This window comes from Chaetodon trifascialis, chromosome 12 (genome assembly GCF_039877785.1).
Source record: "Chaetodon trifascialis isolate fChaTrf1 chromosome 12, fChaTrf1.hap1, whole genome shotgun sequence".
Lineage (NCBI taxonomy): Eukaryota > Metazoa > Chordata > Actinopteri > Chaetodontiformes > Chaetodontidae > Chaetodon > Chaetodon trifascialis.
The window spans coordinates 576,727-585,699 of NC_092067.1; positions in this window are offsets into that span (position 1 = coordinate 576,727).

Sequence of the window (8,973 nt, forward strand, 5' to 3'; positions counted from 1 at the left end):
GACCATAATATCACGTTTTACAGCTTTTACAGCTGTGCAAACGTCATCAGTAATTGACGTCGCTTCGGACTGACGCGGTGGAGCGAGGATTTTTCATTTCGGAGTTTCGTTTCCTCCGTCCTCACGTCCCTGGGTGCTTTTCATTACATAAATTGGTCTCCTCGTCTCCTCCACTCGCTTCCTCTCCTCGCGTTTTAGCTCCGCCCCAGCGAGGACATGAAAGAGGGATGCGAGGAAGGGACGTGAGGACGGAGGAAACGAAACTCCGGGTGCTTTTCATTACATTTAATTGTGCCTCCTCGGCCCAATCCCAAACCAGTCCCTATCACCTAACCCTATCCACTACCCCTCCGTTTGTGCGTTCACGCGCAGTTCCGCCATATTAAGGGCCGTCCCAAACCAATTATCACCGAGTGGAAGTGGCTTGTCAAGCCCTTAAATAGTCTGCACAGGTGCAGGCACCCCGGTGTGTGCAGCGGAAATCACGTCCGGAAAATGGAAGAAACAACATTCAAATGTAAGTTCCGTCTACTTCTTCCCAGTATTTTAGATCAAACACACACATTTATCTCCTTGACACAGGCTACATCTCAAACTAAATAGAACATGTGAAAGATCACCAACAAATAACAGAAATTAAAAGGAGATTTGTGATTTGATTAGTCTTTTTTTCGAACATATTAAAAAGATGATCACATTATCCCTAAAGCCGCATGTAGCAAACGCACAAATGCCTGTGTGCGTAAATGAACGTCATCTATCTCATGTTTAATGTTTTGAAATATTATGTGTTTACAGGGACAGTGGAGCACAGGCAACGCATTTGTCCATCTCCACGACAACTGTTCTTTCCTGTTTCCGGTAAGGTAGCGAGGGCATCCCACTCGTTTGGCTTCACTTTTATACCCTCCTTCACCCTCTTCACAAATGTAATCCTGATTCTTGTTTCAACTGTGTCCTTTTAACAATTGTATCTGTCACCAAGAAATTAATGAAAATTCTTGGTATATATTTACGGTTTTTTAAAGCAAGGCTACAAGGCTGTTGGTTTAATCTACCACACACCCGTCCTCTGTTATGCCTCTAACGGCAAATAATTGAAACCTCATCAATAGCAATCAGGAGTAGAACAGTCTGACTGCAGATCTGACCATAATATCACGTTTTACAGCTTTTACAGCTGTGCAAACGTCATCAGTAATTGACGTCGCTTCGGACTGACACTGTGGAGCGAGGATTTTTCATTTCGGAGGGTGCTTAGTACAATTGAGCAGAGCTAAAACTAAGAATGTAAGAATGTGGAACATTGGACAGCACATTGTACTAGTAAAGATGTTACGGACTGTCACTGAGTGATGTAATGATGTACCATTTTCATCCTTGTTTGTACTAGGACCACTCCTATGCTCTGCCTTCATCATACGATGATCTGAGAGCCAGACTCAGGGAAGCCGTGAATAGGGTGGAGAGTCTGGAAAAAGAGAGGAGGAATGCAAACTGCTTTTGAGTCTTCTCCAGCAGCAAAAGAAACGGAAGAGCTTCCATCCCCTTTTGTGAACATTCATGCCTTAGTGTGCGACTGTAACTACCTACCTACCCGCTTTGGTGGTCTTGTGGATAATGCATTAGTGTGCATTTCAGGGTTTGTTGTGTGCCAAATTCTGAAAAAGTTGTCCTGTCATGTGTGCCGTGGTAGCTTGGTAACTGATGCGTTTCCCGCATCATTTGATCAGAGCTACCACTTGCTCACACTGAAAAACAAAGGAGGGCTGATGATCCCTTCCAAGGGCACAGTAAAGGTGGTCAGATCAGCTGAGTGGTTTATTCGCCAGTCAATGCCCGGGCAAGCTGTCAAATTGGCCTTGATCAGTCACTTTGTTCGGGCTGAGATTGGTTCTGAGGATGTGTTTTTTCAGTTCAATTCAGTATTCCTTTATTTGTCCCGGCAAGGGGAAATTTCAATTCCAATTCCATTTCCATTTCAAGATACACAGTTTGGGATTGATAACCACCATTTTGCACTGATGTCATTTGTCGTGTCTGTCTTCCATAAACTAATGCCACAATGAACACTCTTCAGTTGCAGAAAGGCAACACAAAATTAATAGATATACATAGTGTGATACAGCCAGGATTTAAATTGTGGCATGTTTAGCCACTCAGGGTCAAAACCACTGACCCTGTGTTTTGCTGTTGTCTTCTCTATAGGGCAAAAAACATTCTTTAGAAAATATTTTTCTATACTCATCTGTGTAAAGGAGTGAACTTCCAAGTTAATTACTAATGAGCAGAGATTAAGATTACGGCAGCAGTTCTGATGCCTGTCGGCTAACATAAACTACCACTTTTGGTCTTATTTGACCACTTTGTACTGGCACATCTTACCTTCATCGTTCGAGCCACGCCTCTTCCACCACTACTTTTTCTTCTGCGTCATATTAAGGCCCCTACACATGATCAGCGGTAAAAACGCTTATCATGTGTAGGCTGTCCCATTGTTTCCCTATGGAGAGAGCGCTGGCGCCCAACTAAGCGTCACCGCCACTCTCGGCATGGCGCACCGGATCTGCCGCTTACCGCTGCGCTCAAAGTTCAAATTACTTGAACTTTGACCTCGTTTGCCGCTGACCTTTCAAAGCGCAACCAATAAGATGACAGCTCCAGGCAGCGTTTACGAACTACCGTTAAGCTAAATACAATGCTAACGTTAGCTTAGCTGTTTGTGTTCGTTCGCTATTCCAGGCAGACACAGTGACTACTGCATCTGCCTGGAATAGCGACTACTACTACTAATACTACGCTACTGCAAGGGCCTTATTTTGCGACAAACTCAGATACATTGTGTGTATAATTTACAAACAACGATTAGCTTTCCGGAGTGAAAGGAAGTACTTGCGTTGCCTAGCAACGGTGAATCGCTTGGACTTGTTGATGACGTATACCTGCGCTCCGCCGCCTCCGCTCAGCGCCTCTGCGCCCTACCTGGCGGTGAGCGAAGAGAAAATTTCTTATCATGTGAAGGCCCCTCTAATTTATAGGCGGCGCATGCCGCCACCCAGTGCGCCAGAATTGTAATGACACGCGACATTCTCAAAGCAAACAGTCCGGAGGCAAGGTCGAATCAAAAGCCGAAAAATGTATTTGTGGCGGCTAAAATTTATTCGTGGCGGGCCGCACAAATAAATGAACGTGTGGGAAACACTGTGTATAGAAATATGTATGTATGTAGAAATATGTACAGATGTATGTATAGATATATGTATGTATATATGTTCAGCAATCATTGAATATGAAAATGATTAATCAAAATCAGTGAAATGTAAATGTTTGTGCACTTTATTCAGAAAACCCACATGTCACATCTAAAATTCAGGATCTGGTTATTACAAACAGATGTTTAATATTTCAATATTTATCATCACAACAACAGTGTTGCATACATTGATAGCTGTAACAACTTAAAAAACATACCCTGGTTTGGTACTTTTGTACTCTAACAAAAAAAGGTCTAGGAATCCTGTAAGATCTCTTTAGTATGTATAATCAAGGTTTAAGGTCCATAATAGTTATTTAATACCTCTATGGTGTTCTATGGTACCATCCCTGTATAATACTTCAAGGCTATAATTTGTTTCCTCCTGAGTGTTCCTGTGGTACAATCTTATATTGCTATAGCAAAATTTTGCAAAATACTATAAGACTATAACCACTATCACGTCACATTAAAAGTTACATATGATGTTTTTGATGCCTATTTGTCTCCCAAATATATTAGTGTGTGTGTGAATGGGTGAATACAAGGCATGACGTTAAATCAGTTTGTAGAAAGCACTTTATGAAGTTCGGTCCGTTTCCTTGCATTAGTTTACGGAGCAGATCTGCCACATCCAATATGGCGGACACGCTGATGTATGCAGCAACAGCCCAACCAGCGCAATGCGGCCTCTACATGTATGTGGGTGCTTTTCATTACGTTGAATTGTGCCTCCTCGGCTCTGTCTCAATTTGCCCCGTGCACAATATGGCGACCGTTGACCTTCGAACTTGAGTGTGCGGGGCAGTACTTTGTAGGGGAACTACCTTAATTTGATGTTGCATTCGTTGATAAAATAACGGGGCACCACCTTCCTCAGCTTAGAAGGACTGCAGAAATTAACTGCTATAACGCTGATAAAATACTAACGAATGAACTAACGGTAAACCAGTCTGATAATCTGAAGTGTAAACTCTGGATACAGGGATCGTATATATTCAGCTCAAAAGGACACTGTCTAACCAGGACTTAAATCAAAATTTAATTTATTAAGCAGAATCATGGATAATGAATGATATATCATGAATAATACAACAGAAGATATGAGGTGATATGTCAGAACACAAAAGAAACTTATGGCAACGCAATGGCAAACAAGTTTGGCCATAGTGAGAAGTAGTTGTAAGGGGATAATAGAGACGCGAACGTAAAATTAAGGGATTAAACGAGCAGTTGAGAGAATTTGGATAAATTAGCAGTATCTTAACCTCATGGACCAACTCTTATTCAAACCCGCTGAGCATGCCTACTGGATTGATGGCGTCCCGGTGAGTTCTGCTCCGAACTAACTCGAAGATGCCCAGGTGCTCGTCCGTGGCTCGATCTGCTCGGTGGTCCGGTGGAAGGCCCAGGCACACCAGGTTGAAGAGCTGATGTTGGACGGTGATGTCTCTCGAACTGGGTTCTACGGTGTCGGTTACAGATAAGGGACGGCTCCGGATGGTTGTTAACCCAGACCAAGGATCAACAGCTGGCTGCAGGGTTTTGGTTTGGTTGAGTCTGTGAAGGATTATTTTAGTATTTTAGTATTTTATAGTAACAAAATTGATAGTCTCTTCGATGGCCGGTCGAAAAAGGTCTACAAAATTATTATTATTATTTGACTAAAATTTACAGATACTAAAACGTGTGACTTAGAAAAATGAAAGTTTACGGCAAAACTATGGAAACACGTCTTCTAAAAAAATAAATCACGCTACTCGGCTTTTGAGTAGCTCGAAGACGGGAAAAACTTAAAGAGCAAAACGACTGTACAAGACTAAGACAACTAAGAAGTAACAAACAAAACTAAAACATAACGTAACATAACTTAAGACAAGACTGAGTAACGTGCACTGCATTCATGCTGCGGCTGCAGACATTTAAATCTCGCTCCAGGGCATGTCTAATAGGCAGGCCGTCACACACGTGAGACGGTTTGTGACGCGCAATGTAATTTCGCCTCATGGAGCTGGAATTAATTAATGATTCATACGAGGGGATCATCTGCTTCTCACTATGGTCAATCACATATATGCTGAATGGACGATTTTCGATGACATTTCAACATTGTTCACAACATGCATTAGGCAATTCCTATGATTGTATGACAACATTAAAGATAATCATGGTAACAATTTCATCCTAATATGTATGATGACTCACGGTATAACTAACACAAAATAAAGAAGTAAAAAGAGGCAGACTATATTTGCCCCGTATTGTTATGAACCTCTAAATGGCAGTATGGTTCCATGGTAGAAATTCAGACAAATTTTATAAAACAGTTCAAATCGCAATTTCGCCATTCTTCAAGTTAGAGGAACTGGAAAACATCAACATTATGCGTACAATGAGTCCTGCAAGGTAAAAACATCAGAAGTTAAGTTTAACATGGAGATTTGGTTATCCTGGTGTAGTAGGAAAAGCGCACAACATACAGCACAAGTTGCTTGAGGAATGTCCAATTTACAACCCATCAGCCCCATCCAGTTTGTGGATTCCTATGAGGCATGGCATTTGTCCCTCCAGACAGTTTTATTGTCTTGATCTCTCATGGGGCTATCGGAGAGAATTAGCGTTGCCATGAGAAACATAGTGAGGAGAAGGTGAGGAGAAGGCAACCTTTGATGTTGAGGCGTCTGTGTCTCTGGCTTCCCCGAAAAGAAAACATGGAGGAGATTCCTCTTGGCCAGACATCTTGTCTCTGAAATTAACACCTTCCTTGTAAGCAAACCAGGTGGTCTATAACTCAACCAGTTAGACTGGTTTACAACTCCATTTCTCTGGAGTATTGCAGAGAGGGTAAGAGAAGGTCAGTTAGAGGCCAGTTCTGCTACAACTTCCAGGCAATACTTCCAGTGTGCGTCCGACAGCAAGAGACAACAGCAACTGAGAACCAGAGATAAGCAGAGAGAAAGTTTTTCACAATGAGTGTTTTTAGGATTAAGGAGAGGCGATGTGCATTTCAGAGGGTGACAAACTCGGCACTTCATTGTTGTGTGCCATTATGTACTGTTCCGTCAAGTTACAACAAAGAAGCCAGCTTTCATGCTTTCCCCATTGACGCTGCGATACGGGCTGAGTGGATGCAGAAGATCCAGCGGGATGACTTCAGCCCGACCAAAAACAGCCAGGTCTGTAGTCGGCATTTTAGGCAGACTGATTTTATTGTGACTCCGGGGGGGGGGGGGGGGGGCTGAAGAAGGGAACCGTACCAGTTTACCTCTCCTGGAATGGGTACGAACTACCCGCTCCCAGACCAAGCGTCTGGAAACAGTCTCCGCGGGCTGAGTTTCCTGCCCCTGAGTCAGAGTCGGACTCGCAGATGGAGACCGAAATGGCTCCCGATCATGACTACTGTGTAGTCCCTCAAACAGGAGCGAGGGCGAGTAATTTGGCAGATGAGAACGAAGCTCTACGTCGCCAGAGAGCTACAACAGCAGTTAGAAGTCCTTCAACTTTGCCAGCATTTTGGGATAGAGCGCCTGTCTGCATCAGATGAGGATGTGCGCTTTTATACCAGGTTTGCGTCCTACAGGAGTTTCATGGCATTTTGGAGATTAATTTAACCTGCCGTAATCCACAAGATGGTACGCATAACCAGCACCAGGACAGCCTCTGCCAGCACCAGCACAGTCCATCACCCGACAACGGTAGGTAACAAATGTGGTAACATGACATAGACATAACATAGACATGACATAGACATGACATAACAGACATAAGTTAAAGGGGATGTTATTTACCCGTGACAGTTTCAGAGGTAACTTCCTCCTTCCTATATATAGCAGACTGTTCGTGCTGCGCGCCTGTCACATCCGGCAGACCTGACAGGGTGGCCGCGGTCGGCCCACCTGACCTTACAGGACCGCGCCTCCTGTTGTCCGGTGTTGTCTGGAGCAGAGAGTCCTAGGTATGAGAGAGCATCTAAGCTCCCTCGTCCCTGTTGATGGTGCTTTCTTTGAAAGAATCATCGGATCAGAGGAAAACAAATTCAAGCGCTGGATCAAAGAGGCTATTGAGATCAGGAGACTGGGCCGACAGCATGACCTGTTGATGGTGCCATGCCAATCATGGCCTTAAATGTAGTGTTAGAGAAAACCTTACTCTGAAGGAGCAGAATATCTCTGTACAATTAAGGACCACCTGTGTATCAGAAAAAGCTGCAAACTCAGGTGGCAGGTGAGCTCTCACTAGCTCTGGAGGAATCCAAATGCGCTGGCTTCCCAGCAGGCAGTACAGGAAATGAGTCCATGTGGACAAGTCATCTATAATATATCATCATGTATAAGGTCAGGTGGGCTGGCCATGACACCGCACAGACTGCCATGTATAGCAGCCAGCTGACATGCCGCTCTGGCTGTCAGTTGGATGCTTTCTGAGGAAGGAGGAAATTACCTCCAAAACTGACAAACAAAGATAACATCCCTTTTATCTTAAGTCTGACCAAAAGTAACAAAAATGTATTGTTAGTGGAAAGGAAGACATGATGAATGTGTTCAAACTGATTTATACTTTGTAATAATGTCAATGTCAAGGTAACTAAACAGCAATTGAGACCCATTGACGAGTTTTTGCTGTTCCTGATGTACCTGTCAGTGGGTTTTCCTCTCAGGGACCTTGCAGAGAGGTTCAGCATTCATCGTACTACTGCAAGTCGGATCATCTCCACATGGACTCATTTCCTGTACTGCCTGCTGGGAAGCCAGCGCATTTGGATTCCTCCAGAGCTTGTGAGAGCTCACCTGCCACCTGAGTTTGCAGCTTTTTCTGATACACAGGTGGTCCTTGATTGTACAGAGATATTCTGTCAGACGCCATCCTCTCTGCTCCTTCAGAGTGAGGTTTTCTCTAACTACAAATCTCACACTACATTAAAGGCCATGATTGGCATGGCACCACACGGTGCTGTCACCTTTGTGTCTGGTCTGTATGCAGGCTCTATGAGTGATCATGAGATCTTCAAGCTCTCCAGGATTGTAAAGCTGCTGAAGCCAGGTATGGCGATCATGGTGGACAAAGGGTTTGTTGTGGACAACCTTGCTCCTTGTAGGATGTACCGGCCCGCCTTTCTCAGCAAACAACAAATGAGTCAAGAGGATGTCAGACAGACACAGGACATTGCACGTCTGAGGGTGCATGTGGAGAGGTGTATCAGGAGAGTGAAGGAGAACAAACTGTTCCACAGGGACATACCACTGTCTATATGCGGGAACATTGATCAGTTGTTCAGTGTGGCCTGCTTACTGGTCAATTATCAGAATGGGCCGTTAGTGAAGGCATGGGCAACTCAGCAGTGAATTAAAGATCTATCTTGCTGCTTAAAAACCATTATTTGAGATCCCCCACCTACTGTATCTCTACACTTAGAGTCATTATGGTGTGTCCTGACTAGAATAATCTCTGCGGTAACACAACAGTAACTGGTTTGATGGGTTAGCAACATTGTCGTTCAATAGTCCTGTTAATTGGTAAGCTAAAGACTGCTTTGGTAGGTAAGGCCTAAACGGCACCTGCAGTACATAAACACAACCATAGAATTAGAATCATTAAAATGATACAACAACTACAACAACCCGCCTCCTAGTGAGGCAGGTTGTTGTATCAGAGGAGGTATATTCATGTAATTATAGTATCAAATGTATTCACTATTGCGAAGGAGCCACAGTATGAAATAT